Source organism: Mangifera indica, chromosome 15 (genome assembly GCF_011075055.1).
Source record: "Mangifera indica cultivar Alphonso chromosome 15, CATAS_Mindica_2.1, whole genome shotgun sequence".
Classification (NCBI taxonomy): domain Eukaryota; kingdom Viridiplantae; phylum Streptophyta; class Magnoliopsida; order Sapindales; family Anacardiaceae; genus Mangifera; species Mangifera indica.
The window spans coordinates 9,745,064-9,770,541 of NC_058151.1; the positions used below are offsets into that span (position 1 = coordinate 9,745,064).

The window sequence follows — 25,478 nt, forward strand, 5'->3', positions numbered from 1 at the left end:
ACTAATGGTTGTGATTACAATTGTCGTACATTTTTTTTTGTACAATCTTGTTTTTATAAGACAAAACATAAGATTGAATACGTAATTACATCATTAAATACATTAAGTCTTAATTGAATGAATCTAGAGATTTAGTTCACTTACTTTTATATGAAAGTTGGACAATTATGTGCTCCTGAAAAGGTAAGAAGTTATTGTTATCCTATAAAGATACCAGATAGAGATGAAAAGTTATTCATTGAATATAAATTGGATAAGGATTGGTTTTTCAGTGATTTTCAGGCATACCCTAATTGTGTAGTTGAAGGAATGTGTGAATAGAAGATGCATAGCCGTTTGTGGCATCATATTGACAAAATAAAAAGTGGCTCAAGTCTTTTTGGCTTATTTTATGCTTTCGATATTTCAAAGTCAAACAATAACCAGAGAGAGATTTGAGATCAATCACAATGCACCTAGAAAGGTTTGGATTGCTGGGAAATCACTGCCACATGAAGAGCTAGCTTTCTATGGAAGAGAGGTAAGTTGCATGATCTACATTGTGTTTCTTTATGGATCATGTATAAAGATTATATGATTGGAATGCTTTATCTGTTATGTATGCATCTGTTGAAGGGCTTTTAGGTGTTTAGACTCTTGTAGTACTAATTGATGGCATGATTGGCTATGATGGAGTTATGGAATATGCCATGTTTACATATATGTGTTGACTCAAAAAGTTATTATGCTTTTGTTTTGATGATAATAAACTAATAAGTTCTTAAACATGTTGATTAATGACTTAAGTGTGAATTTAGATTGCAAAAAATTATCTAATGTATTTAAAGGAGTATCAAGATGAAAAATAAAAAATAAGGCTCAAATGATGTATTCTTAAATATTTGAAGAAAAACTTAAGTTTAAATAGATATACTTGTAATCTTGAAACATTTGTTTTGATTAGAATATTTATTTGTATGTGAAAACTCTCTCCAAAATTTGTTTTTATATCTTTCACATTTTGGGGTTAAAGTGTTATTATTTTTGTCAAATTTCAAAAACCTATTAGATATTATGAAGTTTTGTGAACCAAAATATTATAGCTCAAATTTGGGTTTGAATAAGTTTTCCAAAAATAGGTTAAATTGACATTTTTTATGTCTTTCAAATTTTTGGGTTAAAATGTTATCTTTCAAACTTAATGAGTTAAGCCATTTTTTATCAAATTCCAATAACTCATTTGAAATTATGAAGTTTTGTTAACTAGAATTTCATATCTCAAAGTTGGTTTTGAAAGAGTTCTCCAAAATGGATTAAATTGTCAATTTTTAAAGTTTTAAGGGAAAATTGTGATTTTTTAAAACTTTAGGAGGTAAAATGTAATAAAATTTAGTTGACCGAATTTGACTAGCGTAATTTTTTGATAGTAGCTACCATATTATCCAAAAACCATATATTTTGGCTTTCAAAAATTCAATCAAACGAATTGGACGATGAATTTTCTAACAGCTAGTGTCATGTTACATCTGGTTGACCAAAATACATCCGTTCGATCAAATTCTGTGTTTTCTAGGAAATTAAAATGACTAGGTTTGTGCATAATGGTAACTTTGCTCATTTTTCCCTATATAAACTTATTCAAATCCACTTGGGAACTACCTTTGCAACTAAGAACTTTTATATACTTGAAAGCAAAACATTATTAAGTTATTCACTTACAAATTCTTCTCTCTAATAAAAACCCTTGCTTATACATTTTCCTAAATATATTTATGTTGGGTTGTATCAAGCTAAAATTTTCATAGTAACTCTTTGAGAGAGTTTTAAACTTTATTTTCTTAAAAATTTGTATTATAAAAGAGTGAGATTCACTCTTGGTGAGACTAGAGATTTCTAGTGAAAGAAAATGAACGCTAAAATTTGCAAAGGTTAATAGCACCTTAGAAGCTATTTCTATTGTAAAGAGTAGCTTGGTTGGGGTTTTGTCAACAAAAAATTAGTAGAATTCTCCAAGGGAGATAGTTTGGAGAACATAGGTCAAGTTGCATCAAACCACTGTACATCGAGTATTTGATTTTCTTATCCCTCAAACTTATATTATGTATTATGTTATTTTGATTATATTGAATATTTGAAATATCTTTTGACATTCTTATAAACTACATTAAAAATAGTCAACATTTATTAAGTTGCATAAATTGGTTTAATTCTTTAATTTGGTAAAAATTGTTTCAATTTGCCTAATTCACCTTTCTTTTAGACTATTCGATCCTTCAATATGTATGTGAAATCAACATCTTGGCAAGATTTGTATGGAATTGTGTTGTTTTTTGGATTTAAAGAGATTATAGGATATTAGAGACTTTGTTTAGTGTGTTGATGAATGATTGAATTAGAATAGATTGGTCGAAAAACATAGAAATAGATAAGGCATAAAATTCCGAACACTGATGAACAACCATTCATGCATGTATGGAATCTTGTTTATCCCTTAGGTAAAAGAAGGTTCCTCGTTTGTCAATGCATGTTCGTCTTAGGGTTTAGCATGAATGGACATTCAGTGTGGAATGAACATGCAAATTGAGAAAAGGATGATCATTACTTGAGGTTAAGGAAACTTAACAACGTTAGTCAATGTTAGTCTATCATAAGTCAAGAAAGAAAATGAACGTCTGTTCATAGTATAGGTGAATGCCATACATAGGTTTTGTGAAATGCACAGAGAGTAAGGGCTAGACATGCTCGTTCACAAAGAGAAGAAATATTATTTTCCCCCTATGTTATCTATTGGAAAAGGGAAGAGGATAAAAATGCCTTAATAAAGGAAAATTAAGATAGCTAGCTATATTAAATGTGCCCAATTGTATGGAAGATGACATGGACTTTCACTAAAGCAAATTCGGGTTGAAAACAGAGAAAGATGAGAAAAACAATGTACATTGAGTTAGCCACCAACTATGTGAGAAAGTGATGTTATATGTGAAAGCAATAAGACTAAGAGAGAGTTAGATACCCATGAAATGCATCATGTACTTAGCGCCAAGGTGCATTAGCAGTTTATTTCAGTTCAAGTGTGCATGGTAAAAGAGATTAACACCAGTTAGTTTTTCATATGGTCAGTAAGATATATCACATATACATTAATGGTAGGGGCCATCCAAGGATGGTAATTTAGTTAGTGTTAGTATATGCCTTAAAAACCAATCGTGCTGTTAGTTTTAGGATATTTAATCTTTTAATAATATATATGTAATAATAAAAAAAATAGTTCTTTTCTTTTTTCACATTCATATGTTGCTTCAATTTTCGTTTGCTAATTTATTTTCTTATTAAATAAATTATGCATATGTGAAGTTTTTGGATGATGTGGATCTTCAGAAGATCAAATCATCAAAGTGTTCCCTATGTACGTGTTGTCAATTGGGCAATGACATCATATAATAGACATACTGAATGTTTTCTATTGAATATCATAAGCTGATATTAGTGCGAGTGATATGAAAGTCATATCATTAGAGTATTAGTATGAATTGACGATTAGAAAACTGTTTTCGGACTTGATCAATTATAATGCATCATATGGACATTTAAAATGTGATCAATGATTTGTTGTAGGATTGTATTAATGTATTATTAATACTTAGACCTGAGATGTCATAGTTGGATCTGGTATGAATATGTATTTCTTATGTGGTGTATAAATACAAGACTAATCATATCATGTGTAATAAGCTGGCTTGGTCATACATTGTTTGTATGTTGAAACGGTGATACTCAAGATGGGATCTGTTAACTTGGATTTGTTTGGATTCGAGGTCCCAAATGAATGTTGATAAATATCATAAACCAAAATCTCGAGTTAGAGCATACGATAATGCTTGTTTGTAATGATGTGTTTCGAATATACTTATTAATGCTCGATATATTAGAGGCTAGGGTTTTAATATGCCATGAACTCATCCTTGATCGAAATTTGACAATAGAGGGATTTTACTACATGGTATGTATGATTAGAAATAGGTTTAATGGAGTATGTTTTCATTATGGTTTAGTGACTGCACCATTGCTAGATGACTACCATGGTTGAAGAGTCTTCGAAATTGTTTTTCGGTTCATCCAAAATTGGCTCTTAGTTAGGCCGCAATGAACCTAGAAGGTCATACTTGTAAGCCCGAAAAGTTTGAGAGATATGGAGAGAAAAATGATTATCTTAGGATGGCTAGCACCTTTCGAAGGTTAATAAAGTAAAATCATGTAAAAAGTTACGTGAAAATATTTTTGACATTTTAAAAGGTTAAGGTGTCATGTGATATAATATGGATGCTTAAGGTGTATTATGAATACAATGATATGACAACTAAAAAATAAAAATTATTTAGTGTGGTTCCATGCAAAATTAATAATTACTTTTAGCCCACAATTATATATATCAATAGTATATCAGATTTAACTAAAATTTGTCATTTGAAACAAAAGCTTTCTTTCTCTTTTTGAACCTTTGAAAGCTCTCACATCTCTCTAGGGTGGGTGGATACTTTTAGAGACATTTGTGTATTCAAGTGTTCTACTTCATCAAACTAAACATCTTTTGCAAAGGAAAAGGTACAAAAACTAAACTTTTTCTTTCAATTGTGCTTGTTTTCATACATATGATTATTTCATGTTTCAATGAGTTCATGCATGTCCTTTTATCAACCATTTTCAACCATAAAACAAAAAATGGTGTCAGAGCCATTTTGATCATATATATTCTTGTTTTTAAGTTAAAATAATGTCATTTAAGCTTAAAAGCTCCTTGATGATATTGAATAATGCATGCATGTACTAGTTAATACCCATAATTGATTATTCATAATCAATGACTTGTTGCATGTCTTGGCCATGATTTGTAATTTTATAAAATTGTTTCATTTTGGTTCTAATGATATTAGATTGAAGAACAAATAATTATAAGAATGTATGTTAAATATTTGGTTGAAGAATTTGATAAATATTTAATGTTGATCGAAGATGGGCATGGTTTGATGCATGTATGTTTTTGGTGATGTAAATAATTTTTCCTTTGCTAAAAATTGAGGCATGCTTGCCGTTTTTTCTTGAAAGACATGATTTCATATATGTATATTGTTGACTCAAGGAGTCATTATGCTCTTATTTTGATGATAACAAACTAATATATCCTTTAGCATATTATCTAATGATTTTACTTGAGTGTGAGTTAGATTGTAAAAATTTATCTAATGCACTTGAATGAGTTTCAAGATGAAAATGAAGATAAGACTCAAGTGAAGAATTCTTAAAAATTTGAAGTAAAACTCAAATTTAGATAGATATTTTTATAATTTGGAGCATTCGTTTTGATTGAAATATTTATTTGCATGAGATAGCTCACTAGAAAACTCATTCTCATATCTTTCACATTTTGGGTTAAAATGTCATTTTTCAAACTTATTGTGTTAAGCCAATTTTTTCACCAAAGTTTATTAACTCATTTAAAATGATGAAGCTTTGTGAACTACATTTTCATATTTTAAAGTTGGTTTTGACAGAATTTTCAAAAATGGGTTAAATTGTCACTTTTCAAAGTTTTAGGTGTTAAATATAATTTTTGAAAATTTAGGGGGTAAAGTGTAATAAAATTTGATTGACCGAATTTGACCGATCGAATTTTACTGATCGAATTCTTCAATGGCAGCTTTCGAATTATCCAGAAGCCATGCATTTTGGCTTTCAGAAATTTGGTTGACCGAATTAAATCCGATCAACTGAATTTTGGTTTAAACTTTCTAACGGCTAGTGCCACCTAGGCACCACGGGAGTGCCACATCCTATTCGGTTGACCAAATTATATCTGATCGATCGAATTGTGCATTTTCTGGAAAATTAAAACGTCTAGTCTTTATGCACAACGGTAACTTTTCTCGTTTTCACTTATATAAACCCAATCAAATTCATTTGAAAAGAACTTTTGCCATAAAGAACTTTCATATTTTTGAGAGCAAATTAGTTTTGAGCTATTCACTTGCAAATTCTCTTCTTAAATCAAAACCCTTACTCATATACTTTGTAATTTCATTTGTATTGGGTTGTACTAAGCTTAATCTTTCATATACACTCTTTGAGAGAGATCATACTTCAAATTCATACTAAAATTCGTACTATAAAAGATTGAGGTTCACTCTTAGAGAGATTAGAAAATTTCTATAGAGAGATTAGAAAATTTCTAGTGAGAGAAATTGAGCTTTAACACTTGTAAAGTTTAATAGCACTTGGAAGCTATTTTGTTGTGAAGAAAAACTTGGTTGAGTTTTAGGTCAACCAAGGATTAGTGGAATACTCCAAAGGAGAAAGCTTGGAGGAGTGGACGTAGGCCAGGTTGAGCCGAACCACTATATATCGCATGTTTGATTTTCTCTTCCCTTAAACTCATACTTTATGTTATGTTATTTTGATTGTACTGATTATTTGAAATATTTTTGTTATTCTCATAAATTGGATTAAAAATAGGCAATATTCATTGAATTGAATAAATTGTTTTAATTATCCAATTTGATAAAGATTGTTTTAAATTACCTAATTCACCCCCCCCCCTCTTAGGCCATTCAATCCTTCAATTGGTATCAGAGCAAGGTTGCTCATTCTCATAAACTTAATCGTTTAGAGCAATGGCCATGAACCTAGGAAAATCCTATACTGTTAGTGAAGGGCTTACCCCTAATAGACCACTATTGTTTGATGGCACTGGATATGCCCATTGGAAAAATTGTATGTTGATTTTCCTTTAAAGTGATTATGAATTGTGGGATGTAGTGCAAGATGGACCTTTTGTTCCTATGAAAGAAGTAGATGGAAAACAAGTGCCCAAAACTAGGGAAGAAATGGCCTCTCAACATAAGAAAAATATTGCCATTAATGCTAGAGCTATGAATGTGTTATGATTGTCCTCTCAACATAGTTTTGTAGATATGATGTATTGATCTAAGACCCTAAGATGTATATTGCATGAGAAAATGTTGAGAGAAGTCAATGATCATAATGACGAGGTTAAATGTAGTGCAAGACGTTATAGTTTTGTAGATCACGTAACATAGTTTTGTAGATATAACTTTAATAAGGTACAAGCTTGTACCTCGGCTAAAGAAATTTGGGAATTATTGATGGTATCAAATGAAGGGACTTCACAAGTCAATGAGACTAAAATTAGCATGCTCACACACTCATACGAGTTATTTAAGATGAATGAAAATGAAACTATTAGTGACATGTTTGATAGATTTATTACTATTATGAATGAATTGAAAAATCTTGGTAAAGTTTATACTAACCAAGAAAATGTTAAGAAACTTCTTAGGTGTTTGCCTCCCTCTTGGGATCCCAAAGTGACTACAATCGAAGAAGCAAAAGATGTCAAGACTCTACCTCTTAAAGAGCTTTTAGGTTCACTTCTCACTCATGAGCTTACTATGAAGCAACGACAAATTGAAGAAGTAAAGAAGAATAAAAAGAGCATCCCCTTCAAATCATCCATCAAAGAGAATGAAAAGTTCCTAGAAGAAGAAGATGAGACATCAAATGATGAAGATGAAGATGAAGACGTTACACTCTTGACTAGAAATATTGGAAAGCTTCTAAGGAATAGAAAACTAAGAAGAAATGGAAACTTCACAAAAAGGGAGGCTTCTAAAGGTAAAAGTGGAGAAAGACAAAGAAGAGAACAAGTTGTGTGCTATGAATGCAAGAAGCTGGGACACATCAAATAAGATTGTCCTCTCCTCAAAATTGGTAGATCAAAAAAGAAAGCAATGAAGGCTACGTGGGATGATAGTGACGAAAGTGAATCTGAAAAGGAGGATAATGAAGTAGCCAATATGTGTTTCATGACAATTACAAATAATGAGATAATTAACTCTAACTTATCTAATACTTGTGATGATTTAAATGATATAGATGATGAGATAGATTAAAACCCCTCATATGAAGAGTTATATGATACACTTGAAGAGATGAATGAAAAACTTGCTCTTTGTATGTCTAAAAATGCAACTCTTAGGAAGAAAAATTTTAACTTGGAAAAGGAAAATGAGTCTTTAAAGAAAGAAAATGAAACTCTTAACCAAAAAATCTTTAAGCTTAGAGGAAAAGAAAATGAAGAAAACAAGTGCTTTATTTTTGAAAAAGAAAAACAAAAGTTTGAAAATGATCTTTGCATAGCTAAAAAGGAAAAAAAATTATAGAAAATGAAATTGAAGTTTTAAAAAGAGGAGCAAAAGATTTAAATGAAATAGTTTTAAAATTTAAAAATGGAAAATATATTCTTGATAAAATGCTTGGTGTACAAATGAGAGTTTTAAACAAAAGAGGACTTGGTTATAAACCTTTTATCAAGGCAAAATACTTAAAAAATTATTTTGTTAAAGCCTCAACTTCAAGTGAATCAAATATAACTTGCAATTATTATGGAAATAAAGGTCATATCTCATCATCTTGCCCAATTCAAAAGAAACATTATATGGGCACTAAGAAAGTGTGGGTTCCTAAGGGAACAAAAACTAACCACCAAGGACCCAACATGATTTGGGTACCTAAGACAAATTCTTGAATCTCTCATTATGTTTAGGAACCGAAAAACAAAAGAAAGAAAAGCAAATGGTTCCTTGATAGTTCTTGCTCAAGACACATGATTAGAGATATTTCACTTTTCTCGACAATAAGCAAGAAAGATAGAGGACATGTTACCTTTGGAGACAACGCGAAGGGTAAAATTATTGGCATTGGAGATATCGGTAACAATTCTCATATTATCATTGAAAATGTTCTTTTGGTAGATAGTCTTAAGCATAATCTCCTTAGCATTAGTCAACTATGTGATAAAAGATTTAAAGTTATTTTTGAGCCAATAGTTGTATTACAGAAAATATGAATGATGGAAAAACAATTTGTGTAAGAAATAGAGATGGAAATGTTTACACTATAGATGTAGAAAATGCATCTCATGAAAATCTATGTTTCTCCGCATTGCATGAAAATAGTTGGTTGTGGCATAGAAGATTAGGTCATGCTAGCATGGACTTGATTTCAAAAATCTCCAAGAAAGAGCTTGTAAAAGGTCTTCCAAAAATAGATTTTGTTAAAGATAAAATTTGTGATGCATGTCAATTTGGCAAACAAACAAAAAATTCTTTTAAAAGTAAAACTCATATTTCTACATCTAGACCTTTACAACTTCTTCATATTGATCTTTTTGGTCCTTCAAGAACTGTAAGCCTAAGTGGAAAGCATTATGCTTTTGTTATTCTTGATGATTTTTTAAGATTCACTTGGGTACTTTTTCCTGCATCAAAAAATGAAGCCTTCCATGCATTTTCAAAATTTGTCAAGAAAATACAAAAAGAAAAAGAAATGCATATTTCTTGCATTAGAAGTGATCATAGAGGAGAATTTGAAAATCATTTATTTGAAAACTTTTGTCATGAGCATGGTATAGAACATCAATTCTCTTGTCCTAGAACTCCCTAACAAAATGGTGTTGTTGAAAGAAAGAATAGGACAATTCAAGAGATGACTAGAACCATGTTAAATGAAAAAACTTTACCTCAATATTTTTGGGCGGAAGCTGTAAACACCACATGGTATGTTCTAAACCGTGTTTTAATAAGACCATCTTTAGATAAAACTCCATATGAACTTTGGAAAAACAAAAAACCAAATATTGGTTATTTTAAAGTTTTTGGATACAAATGCTTTATTTTGAACATAAAAGAAAACTTAGGAAAATTTGATTCAAAATCAGACATTGGCATTTTTCTTGGATATTCATCATCTAGCAAAACATACAGAGTGTTTAACAAAAGGACACTAGTGGTCGAGGAATCCATGCATGTCATTTTTGATGAATCTAATCCTTCAACTAGTATGCAAGTTAATATTGATTATGATCAAGTTAAAAATGGAAACCAAACGGAAATTCATGATTTACCAAATGATGTTAAGGATGAAGCAAAACAAGAGCTCAAACATAAAGATCTTCCTAAGGCTTGGAGGTATGCAAATGCTCATCCTAAAGAATTAATTATTGCTGAGGAAAATCAAGGTGTTAAAACTATATCATCCTTTAATCTTTGTAATAATTTAGCATTTCTTTCACAATTTGAACCAAAAACATTTCATGATGCATTCAAAAGAAATAATGTTTGGGAACTAGTCCCTCGTTCGGATCATCAATCCGTTATTGGCACAAAATAGGTTTTAGAAACAAAATGGATGAGTCCGGAGTGGTTGTTAGATATAAAGCTAGATTAGTGGCTCAAGGCTACAACAAAGAAGAGGGAATAGATTTTGAAGAAACTTTTTCACTGGTAGCTAGATTAGAATCCATTAGGATGCTTTTGACATTTGCATGTTCTAATAATTTTATTTTATATCAAATGGATGTCAAAAGTGCTTTCTTAAATGGATTTATTGTAACACTCGGATTTAGGTATGCCAGTGAACTCTACTTCTAAAATTATCCCTAAAGTTGATTTTATAACTTGTTGTTTAAAGAAATTGTAAAAGAATTATAGAAAACTACTAAATGAGCAATAATTTTCAAAGGGGGTAAAATGATCATTTTAGAAGGATTTAAGAGACAAAGTGGTAATGTAAATTGAATGGCACACTTGAAATTATATAATGGTGCTAAGGGTTTTTGGTAATTGGCTAAGGATAAAATAGTCATTTTTTAAAAAGGTTAAGGGTAAATTAGTCCAAAAAGCTTATAAAACTAACCAACTATTCATTTTCTTCTTCCATAGCCGAGAATCTCCATAATTTTAACTAAAGTTTTTCCTTCAAGCAAAATTCATCAAAAAACCTAGCTAAACCACCTAATTTCCAGAGCTTCCAATTATAAAAAATATAGATCTATCAATTATGGTAAGTTCCAAGGTAAAAAGTTTAATTTTTAAGAGATGTTAAGTTTAGAGTTTTGATGGATGATTATGTTTTTGGTTGATTAAAGTTGCTAGGAAGAAGAAAATGAGGATAGACTTAAATCACCTAATTAGCAAAGAAAATGTAAGAATTTCATACTTTACATACTTGAAGTAATTTGAGTTAGGTTATTTAAATAACCTTTACTTATATAAGTGTGTAAGGTATTAGAATTAAGGTGATTTATGCTTACAAGAATAAAGAAATTCATTAGGACTTATGATGTAAGTTTTGGTCATAAGGGTATTTTAGACATTTCATATTCCTAGGGTTAGCTTAGTGGATTTTGTGTGTTGAATATGTGAGAAATGATAAATTGACGAAAGAATTTGCACTAAGGGTAAGCATGTAATTTTTGACCATAAGGATAAAAGTGTAATTTTATGTGATATAGGTTAATTTTGCTTAATTATGTGCTTGATATGTGTAAAAACTATCATAATAAATATGTATATTCATATGGAATGCATTAAATATATGTAAATACATGAGAAAATAATTTGATGCTCGATGAGGCTTGAAAAGAATAAGGAAAAACAATGAATGGGCATATTTCATATTATGGTTATACATGCATACATGAGGAATCATAACATATGCATGATTTCAGAAAAATAAAGAAAGAGTAAAAACATTTTCTAAGTTATGCATGTTTTTAGAAAATGGAAAACAAATGTTTTTGGTTTTATAATGACTCATATGATACAAGAAAGCAGAAAACATTTTAAAATTCTTACACGCGAGCTGTACTTTGTGGATAGCAAAGAAAGATATCGGTTATACTGTGTGGACAACAAAGAAAAAAATAGTGAAATATGCGTGTAAGAGAGGATTGTACCTTGTATGGTGACTGCGAGTACTGTCATATGTAGTTTAGACCGATCAATGAAAATATTTGACAAAAAAAAACAAGAGAAAGAATTAGCAAATATTTTATGAAAGTCATTTGCATTAGAATCATGCATGCAAGCCTATGTGGCTGATAAAGAGTTGAGAGAGATGTACGATCAGAAAATAGAAAAGTCATGACACTCATACATGCATAAATCATGACGAGTGAATCATATTTGTATAGTAAGGAAATGAATAAATGGATGAAAGAGGAGAATTATGATATGTGTTTAATACGTGTTCCGTGTCAATTATTTTGTATATGAATAGCCCAGACACGCTGAGTATGGAAGAGATTAGCACTGGTATGAAATGTTTTGAGTATTAAGTATGATTTTCTTACTGAGCCATGGTCGCTCACTTCGTTTAATTCAATATTTTACAGGTAAAGAGTTGCAGCAAAGGTTCCCGAGGAGCACTAGTGAGACATGAGGCTAAAGGAGAAAGACACCATATTTTTGTTGATTTATATGCTTTGATATATATGTGAATATATGCATATACATATACTTGATATAAATATTGGTGGATATGTATATATTTTGCTTCCTATATGTATATATGTGATTGTGTGTATATATATCTATAGATGTATATAAATATGGCTAGTCATTGAAATTGGTTATAAAATTTCTGTGGGTGCTAATTTTTATGATGGTTACTATTAAGTATGTATTTTGTTAATTGTGATTATGTTGATGAAAATCCAGTCGATTGGTTAGACTGGTTTGTGTGAATTGCTAATTAGGAGTGTTATAAGGTATAGTAAAAAAAAAAAAATTCCCCGAGCCCTCTAAAATAGGGGAACTCTTGCCGTTTTTTTGTAACACACCTATTGGTTAGGAGAGGTTACATTTATCATAGAGGAAGTTTATGTTGAACAATCTCCCGGGTTTGAAAGTCATGATTTCCCAAACCATGTTTTTAAACTTCAAAAAACTCTTTATAGTTTAAAACAAGCACCTCGAGCGTGGTATGAGCGTTTGAGTAAATTCTTGCTTGAAAAAGGCTTTTGCATTAGAAAAGTATATACTACATTGTTTATTAAGAGAAAAGAAAATGATATACTTTTGGTTCAAATTTATGTTGATGATATCATTTTTGGATCTACTAATGTCTTTTTGTGTGAAGAATTTTCTAACCTCATGAGCAAAGAATTTGAAATAAGATTGATGGGAGAACTCAAGTATTTTCTCAAACTTAATATCAAGCAAAGCAAATAGGGTATCTTCATCAACCAATCTTCATACATCAAAGACTTATTAAAGAAGTTTGGCATGGAAGGATTAAAAGCCTCAAGCACACCAATGAGTTCAACTATCAAACTCACCAAAGATGAAAGTAGGCCAAACGTTGATGTTAAAATGTATAGAGGTATGATTGGCTCTTTTTTATATTTAACCGCTAGTAGACTTGATATTATGTTTAGAGTGTGCTTATGTGCTCGATTCCAATCATGTCCCAAGGAATCTCATTTAAAAGCTCTTAAAAGAGTCTTCAAATATTTACATGACACTAGATTTTTAGGCTTGTGGTATCCTAGAGAAACGTCTTTTGACCTAGTGAGCTATTCGGATGCCAACTTTACCGAAAGCCAAGTCGATAGAAAAAGTACTAGTGGTACTTGTCATTTTCTAGTTCATACATTAGTTTCATGGTTTTCAAGAAAACAAAACTTCATAGCTTTATTTACCGCGAAAGCGGAATATATTGTTGTCGGTAGTTGTTGTGCTCAAACCTTGTGGATGCAACAAACCCTTAGGGATTATGGAGTTAGCCTATCTAAAACTCCAATCTTTTGTGACAACACAAGTGCTATTAGCTTATCCAAAAATCTCATTCAACACTTTCGAACCAAACATATAAAAATTAGATATCATTTTATTCGAGACCATGTTCAAAAGGGTGATATTTGTCTTGACTTTGTATCCACCGAAAATCAACTTGCGGATATTTTTACAAAACCTCTTGGGGAAGAACGTTTTTGCAAAATTAGAGGTGAGCTTGGGATCATGGAATCACCACATTAGTATTTGTACTTATATATCATTGTGGTTATGGTGTTTGTTTTGGTTGAATTGAAAATGTCAATATATGTTTTATGCGTCATTTTAATGCTTGATCATATTTGATGTTTCTTTTTGTATCAATTATTCTTGCATTGATTTTAATATGTTTAATTTATATATTCATAATGTTTTTGCATCAAATTACATCGCATTTCATGCATGTTGAATCAATAGTGCATAGTTGAATCATTTGGACTCATTTATGTTCAAATTGAGAACACAAAATGTATAAAACAAGTTGACCAGGATTTTACAAATTTGGCTGCTGAATTGCAAAATTTGGTCGACCGAATTCCAGCGCATAAGGGCAGCCTTCCTTTTTTTTTTTTTTACAAAATCTCCAGCCATTTTCCGTTTTTTCTCTCCACCGATTTGCTCCAACCTTGCCTTAATCCATTTTAAACTCCAAATTTTTGCTCTCAATCCATTCCCCACATCATTTCTACTTGTTTTAAGCAAAAATCCCCTTCCAAAAACACCACATTTTGCCCTAAATCCCCCCAAATCTCATTAAACCCTAAACCTTAGCTTTTTTAACTTTCATCCAAAATCCCCAAATTTTGTTGATTTTTCAACAAATTGACCATGCAATCATCATTCCCAGCATCATTCATCCATGTTCCATCCATCAATTTTTCAATTTTGGCCTCACACTAAAAACCCCCAAATTCCATATGCATTTTCAGATTTGTTTCCAAAAATACCCCTTACAGTCGACTGATTTTACTTTCAAATATACCACTATCATCCTATCATCGTCTCGAACTGTGGTGTGCATTTAGTTTTCCAATTCGGGTTCGTTTGTGTGAAATTACGATTCTACCCTTGTACGTACATTTGACGTAGCATTTCATTTCGTCATATTTTGCAATTACGGTTAACACTAGTCGTAGTAGTGCTAGGTGTGCCCCTAGGCCATCTAGAAATGTTAGAACTAGCTCTTTAGCACCTATCGATCAAGCCGAGCCTTCAGAGGCTCCCTTTGATGAGACTCGTTTTTGTTCCGCCCAAGCTACTGCGACTTATGCTAAACACTATAATCATCATGGTTTGTGTAAAACTTGTCGAGTCGATTTTAATTTGTTAACACAATTCCACCTTAAGACTATTTTTGATAGATTCAGATGGACTCATTTTGTTACCTTAGGTGGTTATGTTTATCCTACCCTTGTTCGTGAATTTATGCGAACATGAAGTTTGATTGGCTTCATAATGAAGCCACCTCTTTTATCCAAGGCCATGATATTCATTTCTCTCATGCCAGCCTTTGTGTCACTTTGGGTCTTCCTGTTGTTCGTGACCCTTTTCTTCCCCCTTAAGGGTGGCATTTCACTGACCCATTATATCTTGATGCCCTTCGAGCTATGACGGGCAATCCTTATCATGATGTAGTTACTCGTCTTCCCTATAGGCATCTCACTCCGTCTGTCTGTCTCCTTTATAACATTATCGGTTATACTGTTACATCGAAATCTGGTGATTTCAATGAAGTCAACATGGCTGACTGATATCTCCTCTCGTATCTCCTCCAGGGGTCTCTTATAGACCTTTGTCATGTCATTTTTGATTTGATGGTCTCTACAGTCTCTCTTCGTACCCATCTTTTACCTTATGCACCTATCATCACATTAATTCTTTCGAAGGTGGGGGTTTCCTTCCTTGAGGAGTAGGATGTTGAGCTAGCTATTGATCCATATACTGCTTCAAACCTCCGTTATATAGGCTTTCGTCAGCACAATGATGTATGGCGTCACATTTCTGAGCTAGTACCTGGTGAAGGAGAGGCTGCTGCCGATCTAGACGTTGATATGGATGCTGAGCCCCAAGCACCTGATGCTCCAGTTGATGCCCCTGAGACTGATGACGATGATGCTAAGGCAGATGAGGACCGCGATTCATTCGAGTTATAGGCGCGTCTTTCTGGCAAGAGATCTCGGATGGCTACTGGAGCGAGTTCATCTGCTGAGCCGACCACCGCCTCAGTTGCTGATCCTATCTCTCTTTTATCTGCTCAGCTTCATGTTGAGGTTCGCTCTAATTTTATTGTTGTTTAGGCTAGCATTACCGATCTTCGAGCCGAGCTTAGGGATGGCATCAATGAGCTTCTTCGTCGTTGTCCTCTGCCTCCTTAGTTTATCTCTATTTTTCATTATATTTTTGTTATGTATGGACGTTTCTTATATACTCTTATTTTGCTGATTATCTCTATTTTTCATTATATTTTTGTTATGTAAGAACTTTCCTTATATACTCTTATTTTGCTGATTATCTCTATTTAGACATTGTCTTCATGCATTGATGTGGTTATGGATGCTTATCGATATATTTAGATATTGTCTTCATGTATTGACATGGTTATGGATGCTTATCGATATATTTAGACATTGTCTTGATGCTTATTTTTGGGCCATTGTAGTAATTATTATTTTTTACATTATTTCTACATGTTAAGTCTTCTTTTATCTCTTTGATTATATCATTTTTATACATTGTTTTATTCTTTTTGATAATGACAAAGGGGGAGAAAAGTTTGATTGACGATTGATGTTGTGGATACTTTTATGTGGTTATGGAAGATTATGAGAATATATATTTGATTATGATGCAAAATTTTATTGATGTTGTGGATATTGTGGATATTTTGATGATGATATATATGATTTATGATATTAATGTTGGACATATTATTATTTGCATATATTTAGGGGGAGGAAACTTGATTTTTTAAGGCAAACTCTTGCAATTTTTTTTTTTAAAATCAAGTGTTTCTTAACTTCAAGGAAATACATTTATTGATATATTTTATAAAATTTTTTGAAGTGTATATGTGTTTGTCATCATAAAAAAGGGGGAGATTGTTGACTCAAGGAGTCATTATGCTCTTATTTTGATGATAACAAACTGATATGTCCCTTAGCATATTAACTAATGATTTTACTTGAGTGTGAGTTAGATTACAAGAATTTATCTAATGCACTTGAATGAGTTTCAAGATGAAAATGAAGACAAGACTCAAGTGAAGAATTCTTGAAGATTTGAAGTAAAACCCAAGTTTAGATAGATATTTTTGTAATTTGGAGCATTCGTTTTGATTAGAATATTTATTTGCATGGGATAGCTCACTTGAAAACTCATTCTTATATATTTCACATTTTGGGTTAAAATGTCATTTTTCAAACTTATTAGGTTAAGCTAATTTTTTCACCAAATTTATTAACTCATTTAAAATGATGAAGTTTTGTGAACTACATTTTCATATCTTAAAGTTGGTTTTGAAAGAATTTTCAAAAATGGGTTAAATTGCCACTTTTCAAAGTTTTAGGGGTTAAATTATAATTTTTGAAAATTCAGGCGGTAAAATTTAATAAAATTTGGTTGACTGAATTTGATCGACTGAATTCTTTGATGGCAGCTTCTGAATTGTCCATAAGCCATGCATTTTGGCTTTCAAAAATTTGGTTGACCAAATTAAATCTGATCAACTGAATTTTGGTTTAAACTTTCTAACGGCTAGTGCTACCTAGGCACCACTAGAGTGCCACATCATATCTGATTGATCAAATTACATTCGATCGATCGAATTGTGCATTTTCTGGAAAATTAAAACGGCTAGTCTTTGTGCACAACGGTAACTTTTCTCGTTTTCTCTTATATAAACCCAATCAAATTCATTTGAAAAGAACTTTTGCCACCAAGAACTTTCATATTTTTGAGAGCAAATTAGTTTTGAGCTATTCACTTGCAAATTCTCTTCTCAAATCAAAAACCTTGCTCATATACTTTGTAATTTCATTTGTATTGGGTTGTACTAAACTTAATCTTTCATATACACTCTTTGAGAGAGATCATACTTCAAATTCATACTATAAAAGAGTGAGGTTCACTCTTGAAGATATTAGAAAATTTATAGTGGGAGAAATTGAGCTTTAACACTTGTAAAGGTTAATAGCACATTGGAAGCTATTTTGTTGTGAAGAAAAGCTTGGTTGAGTTTTAGGTCAACCAAGGATTAGTGAAATACTTCAAGGGCTAAAGCTTGGAGGAGTGGATGTAGGCCGGGTTGAGCCAAACCACTATATATCGCGTGTTTGATTTTCTCTTTCCTTAAACTCATACTTTATGTTATGTTATTTTGATTGTATTGATTATATTGATTATTTGAAATATTTTTGTTATTCTGATAAATTGGATTAAAAATAGGCAATATTCATTGAATTGAATAAATTGTTTTAATTCTCTAATTTGGTAAAAATTGTTTTAAATTGCCTAATTCACCCCCCCCTCTTAGGTCATTCGATCCTTCATATATATGTGGTTGAAGCATGCATGTCACATTTGTGCTTAAAACTGCAAGAATTAATGTGATTAAAAGTTAAGCATAATTTGGGCATAATGCAATTGTTGCATGAAACCTATTTTTTATGCAAAAATGATATTGAATATGCGATATTCTTGATGAAATACGCATGTTTGATGTGTGTACTAAAGTTGTAATTTGGTTAAATCATGATGTAATTGGGCATTAAATCCATGAAATGCTTGTTGAAATATTTAGTGCAATATAAAAAAATTCTACATATGTTTCAAGGCTTAATTTGGTGCATATAAATGTTTTGTACATTTTTGGTTGAAAAATGTTAGTTGTATGAATGCCTAGTTCATTTGATGGATTTGAAGGATACATAATAGTTCATGAAGGATATGTACATTTCATGATAATGGTGATTAAGTGTAAAATGTGTGAATAATAAAATGCATATAAAATTAGTTTTATTTAATGGTGATTGTGTAAGAGACAATTGTTTATACGGATTAATGGATTATATAAAATGTAATATATTGATATTATATTTTAGGGTATGTAAAATTATGCGTATACCCTTTTATAATCATGAACAACTTATAAGTAATTGTTACTTAAAAAAATTAAGAATATTTACATTATATGTGTCATGATATTTATTCATTCATGAATCATTGAATAGATATTATTTACATTAGTTTATTTTAAAAGGATGCCTAATATTTATTCATATTATGAATTTGTTCATAATTGTTTATAAATCTTTATTTTTATAGATGAATGAATGTTTATAAGAGATGATTACGGGTGATATTTGAAAATTTCAATTTATTCAAAAGGCATGTAATATTCTTTTGGAAAATGGCTTGTAATGATTATTTATTTATTTATGTTATCTAGGTATGAGCGCCTATGACTCATAATGTAATGTTTCAACCAGATAAAAAGATGGAGATTCGCAAAGCCATTGGATGGGATTCAAAGAAGAATATTAGAACTAGGATCGTGGTTTGCCATATTATGATGTATTTTCAAAAACTCATAATCATCCCATTAGGTTTTATATTTTATGGATGCATGCATGGTTTGGATGTTATGACATGTAAGATGTAAAACATCAATAACTAAAAGGTTAAACCTAAAATCTCCCAAAAACAAAATAAATATTGAATTTGGGCCTTTTGTTGTGTGTTGGTTAATTTTTTATTGTATGAACAAATATCTCAATATTTCTATTATGTAAGAGATACTATTATGTATGACTCAAAATTAATTGGCTAGTTCTCTAATAATAATTTTCATTTTGTTCAAGATTCTAATATGTGAGGGTATAATAGGAATACTATTTCAGAAAGAACGACAAGTTAGATTTAACCAGTTTAGGGCACTAAGATTTTTATTATGTGAGATATCTAAAGCTAAAGGTTAGTTTTGATGGATCATAGCTTATATGGAGATATAAAAGGAAATAGTTTCCTACTTATTAATTTTAAATAAACCAAGATTTCTATTATATAAGGTTTAATTAAAATTAGTAAGAAATTGATTCCCTACTAGAAATTTTATCCAACAGAATTTTTGGATTCTATCTAAGGGAGTATAAGATTTGAATAAAATAGTAGAACCTAATATGATTAGTTTATTAAAGGTTTAAATTAACAAGATGCTAACAAATTTAATTTTCTTTGTAGTTTTTTCTTTTATATTGTGATAATCGAAAATGGTCAATAACATTTTGTTACACATTCTAGATAATAACATTTTAATTTGATCAAACTTTATGGATTGACTTAGAAATATAAGAATTGCTCTCAATTTTAAAAAATTTGGATGTGTAGTGGAAGCGTCATTTTCGATTGACTTAGCTTTAGATGCCACAAAACAAGAAAAAGAAGTTTTTATAACTTGGCAAGAGGATAATCTGAGAGCACAAAGCTATATGTTAGCTTCAATGAATAAAAGAACTTCAAATAAAACATGAAAATATAGAGAACGCGTATGATATCTTTATCGCTTTACAAGAGTTGTATGACGAGAATTCACAAGTTATCGAGTACAAATTATGTTTGACATTTTGTAGGATGAGATTAAAGGAAGGATTGCCTGCGGATGATCATTTCATAAAGATGATCAACATCTTAAGGCAATTGGATGTATATAAAGTTGTCATGCTTGACAAATTCAAGGTGAATTTGATGCTACAATCCTTTATGTGTAGTTATAAACCATTTATAACAAACTACAATCTTAACAAGATTGAGCATACGCTTTCAAAGCTTTTGAATGAGATTTAAGAGTTTTACAAATACGGAAAGAGGCATGAAGAAATTTATGTTGCTTTTTCTAGTTGGATGAAAAAGAAGTAGATGAAACCTTAAAAAGGTCCAAAAGTTGGACCAAAGAAGAAATATTTTAATAAAGTTGAAACCAATATGGAGAAGGCCAAAGCTAAAAGGTATTGTTTCAATTGCAAAAAGGACAGACATTGGAAGAGGAATTTTCCTCTTTATCTACAAAGCTTAAGCTCAAGTTGTTGCATGAGGTTGAGAGGCAATTTTGTCATTTTTAGATGTTATATTGAGATTATGTATTTATTTATTCAGTTTGAGACTATGCTTTATTTGTTCACACTTATGTTGAGATTGATATTCAAACAATCTACTGTGAGATGATGGGATATTTATTATTTATGACATGATAAGTATCAATTATGTGTGTTATACTTTTTTGCACATTATATGTATTTAAATATTTATCATGCTATAAATTCCGCTGTAGTTAAGTACAAGTTTAAGCTTGGCATGTCTTTTCGAGTTCATATTTCTTTTAGGGGTATATATTTGGAGATGAGTGTTGCAATAACTCCTCCCAGTTGTTAGAGTGCCAATAACACTTCAAAAACTTTTCTCCATTATGTGCGGATAAGTGACATGTGAATGATTAAGATCTTTACTTCAAAACATGTTATTAAAAGAATGTTTCCACTTTGTATTTAATACACTATATGAGTGTGTTTTTTGCTTATCATAGAAATTCAACTTGCGATGATTTCTTATTTGACATGATCTGTGTAGCTTGTTGGATCAAAGACACATGCCATTAATTTGACTTGAATGGTTTGAGTTGATTCCTGCTCAATCCTAGACTGTCTATGAAAATGGGAAAATTGAAAATTTTACAACAAAAGACCCTGCCTATACAAATATATCACCCTTTTTACTAATTAAACATTTATACCACAAAGTCTAGCGTGATACTAAAATTACCTATGTCTTCAAACTTAAAAACACAAAGCTCAACTGACTTTTGACCATAAAATAACAATTGTTTTACAAACATCTTACATAAAAACATATTCACATCTAGGTCAATGTTGATCCAAACCTCTAATCTTATGTGTTTTTTTTTTTTTCACAATTGAAAACCAAAGAATTCCAAGTAGACAAATTGTGTGATTTCTGAGAAATGGAATTTTATTGATAAATGTTGTTTTTTGTTAGTTAAATTAGTTAAAGTACTTATAGTTTAACCGAAAAAATTTATTAGATTAGGTGGAACGATAGTTTAAGATGTGTTTGGGATAAAAATCAAATAAAAAACGCATCTGATGAAAAATGACGGATAGGGAAGGTTGTCTAGGCGACGTTAGTCCACAGCCTAATTTCCAATTATAATTAATTAATATTTAATTTAATTTTCCAATTATAGGTTTCCAAGTTTATTGGGTTATGTTGCATGCATATTTTCAATAATAACCGTATTTATAATTCACTTTAGAGGACAATGGATTATAGAAGATGACCATGTTATTGGTGGGGATGAAATAGTGATTTGTATTGACACAAGTACTATTTTTGAAAGATTTGTTATGAAAAAATGTTATTGTCTTAGAATCAATTGAAGTCAATCAAATATCTATATATTTATCCTTAGTCAAATATCGGTGAGTGGAAAACCATATGAGATTCGAGATGATAAGGATTTTGAGCACTTGATGGTGGTTGCAAGAAGCAAAAGAAGAACAACACAACTTTATGTTACCAAGAGTCGTATCGAAGGAAGAGACAATCTGTAAGAAGAATAGGTTGATGAGGAAGAAATGAAGGATTATCCGATATACGATTACACATAACCATACAGTTTCTTACAACATGATGCAAATCATAATGATGATAATGAGGATTATGATGATGACACTAAGAGTAATGATGTTACGATGATGATGACCAATTCGATAGGTTTGTGGATAGTGACAACATATATGATGTATTGATCTAAGACCCTAAGATGTACATTGCACGAGAAGATGTTGAGAGAAGTCAATGATCATAATGACGAGGTTAAGTGTAGTGCAAGACGTTATAGTTTTGTAGATCACGTAACATATACAAGTCAAATTCATGTTCTTAATCCGTTCTAATAGGTTCTTGACCTCCTGTGGATGTTGAAAACACAGGTATTGGTATCGTGAAACACAAAGAGACAATAGTTTAAAAGTAATGGGTTTTATAGTTCTAAGGCATAATTGATAACATTATTTGAAAAACAACTTTAGAGACATATTTTCAATTCAAAGTAGGTTACTTTGATATGAAATAGTAGGATATTAAGTGTGTAGTGAAGCAATGTAAATGACAAGCATAGGCAACAAAGGACGGGGATGAAGACTTTTGGGTTTTACGATTTCTGAGGGATGTACACACTTGTCCATAGAATCAAATATTACCATATCATAGATAGGTCGGTACTTAGGCATTAGAGACCATTTTTAAATCAATGTTTGTGGTTGACCGCATATATTGACTTAAGAAAATTATTTTCAACATGACAGATAGGTACATGATCGACATGTAATAAATACATTATGAGGATGTCCTGATGAGTCTTTCATGCTCTCACCTAAGTATTATCACAATTCTAAGTTATGAAACTCGAAAATTGTAACATATATTGACACTGACATGGATAATAAGTTTCAATTTTTCTTTACGACATTGGGGTGTTAGATAAGAGGGTTTCAATAGTTTTGTTATTTGTATTAAAGCTTCACATTTAAAAGGGAAATATCTTAGGTCGTTTTTCATTGCTATTATGAAAGATAATAATAATCAGATTTATCCATTAGCCTTTAATATTAGGGGAAAGGAAGAAATGAAGATGTGGATGAAGTTCTTGAGGTACCTACATATGTGTAGTGGTGACATCCCAAACTTGACCATTATTTCATACTGGCATCTTTTAATCATTACGTTGGTGGCAAACAAAATACCTAATGTTATCTACGATTTTTGTAACTATGATATAAAAGGTAATATGCGTATGCAATACAAATAAACCAAACATATTGAAAAATTATATATCGCTTCCTTGAGAAGAATTTTCCAGGTAAATTTTGATATGGCAACCTATTTAGCTAATATTAGGTATGAAAGATAAGTGTAAGCCCATTTTAGTAGGTTATGACTAGGGATGGCAATTCGAGCCCAATTGTAGGGGTCTCGACCCTCCCCAACCCTAATAGGGAGGGGATTCTCTGATATAAACGGGGAAGGGGATGGGGATGGGGATGAAAAAAATCCCTACAATCGGAGACGGGTTGGGGATGGGGATACATGTGTCCCCTCCCCACCCCGCCTCGCCCCACCCCTTTCCCTCCCCGCCCCCATCCCCATCCCCATCCCTTTATATTAATATATTTATTTAAAATATTAATATATTATTTTATAGTTTTAAATTATTTATGTTTTTCAAATTTATTTAGGTTTTTGTTGTATATATTAAAGTAGTTAATATATTATATTTGTGATATTTGAAATAGTGGGTTAATTTTAATTTTATTTAATTATATAATTTAATATATTTATATTGTGTTTAGAAGGTAAAAAAAAAGAAATTTTTTTTTACAGATATGGGGAGGGGATTTTTCCCCGCAGGGTTGAAAAAGGGATTTTTCTTTGCGGGGAAGGGACAGAGAATCATTTTCATCCTTTTAACGGGGACGGGCCAGGGACAGGGACAGGGATTGATATCTCCTACAGGGATGGGGACAAGGATTGAGATCCCTTCCCTGCCCCTCCTCATTGCCATCCCTAATTGTGACACAACATCATGATAACCAATATTGCCAAGTCTTTCAACACTTTGACATAGACTACTGACGTTTACCTATCACTATACTGGTTGAGTTTATTTGAAGCACACTACAATTTACAACAGACAAAACCTGATAGGTAAACCTTACTAAATGTTTAATATGTATGTACCGATGCTTTGATATGTCAAAATGTCACAACACTAATGTTATCTCCTTTTTTTTTTTTTGGAACAGATGAGAGAATTCACATATTAGCACCATGGGTTGAGGACAAGATTGTTGGACATATGCATAAATATGCTAACATGGTAGTCAAACCAATCAACTTCTACAAATACGAACTCTAAGATACATTAACTTATGCAACAAATGTGTGAATGTGGAAAATATCAGCTTTCCCACATTCCATGTACACACATTGTTGCTATGACATGGTTCAATAACCTGTCAGACTATTTTCAATAGGTAAACATATACTACTTCATAGAATATTTACGAGAGGTCTACAAAGAAGATGTTAATCCACTAGGGGTAGGGTATTAGTCAACTTAGGCACGAAATTTTTAGAATAAAAAGAAGGTAAGCCTAATAGAGCATAACATTCCTCTGAACAACTAAACAAAACAAATATGTCATGGTTTTATCCTTACACTACAAATTTTCCACAATTTTCCTATACACCTTTACAAGATGTTGATATTGAAAATTCATCTACACAAGTTTTCTACCTTTCATATACTCATAAAACACTTACACAAACACAAAACCAAGCTATTGTAAACACAAAAACTACTTATCATCTTCAAACAATTACATATACAATCCATCAATTATGGTTGATCCTAGTTGATACATGGATTCAAGAGCTATTGCTCATGCTACCTCTAATGAAACCCAACTTGGTGTGAAAAACAATATAAAGGTAAGCAACAAATTCAGCTAGGTAGTGGAAAGTGTTTAGATATCTGATATACAAGTACAACACTTTTGTCTTCTCACTGCCAATATAATACTTACATCTAAAAAAATCGTTTGCATGTAGAATTAATAAAAACTTGTACTAGATAATAATATCATAATGGAATTTGATTCTAAGTATTACTTGTAAAAGATAAATAATCCAAACCACTATATTCTAAGGAACACTAAAAAATGGTATCTATCAATTATC

The 25,478-nt window shown here is 31.2% G+C and overlaps 1 long non-coding RNA gene across 1 annotated transcript; it reads left to right on the forward strand.

Moving 5' to 3' along the window:
• The first annotated feature begins 341 nt into the window (after window positions 1-341).
• Window positions 342-19,392, forward strand: LOC123198400. Its single transcript, XR_006498013.1, has 2 exons — window positions 342-520; window positions 19,114-19,392. It is a non-coding gene; the product is annotated as an uncharacterized LOC123198400 (long non-coding RNA).
• The last annotated feature ends 6,086 nt before the right edge of the window (window positions 19,393-25,478 follow it).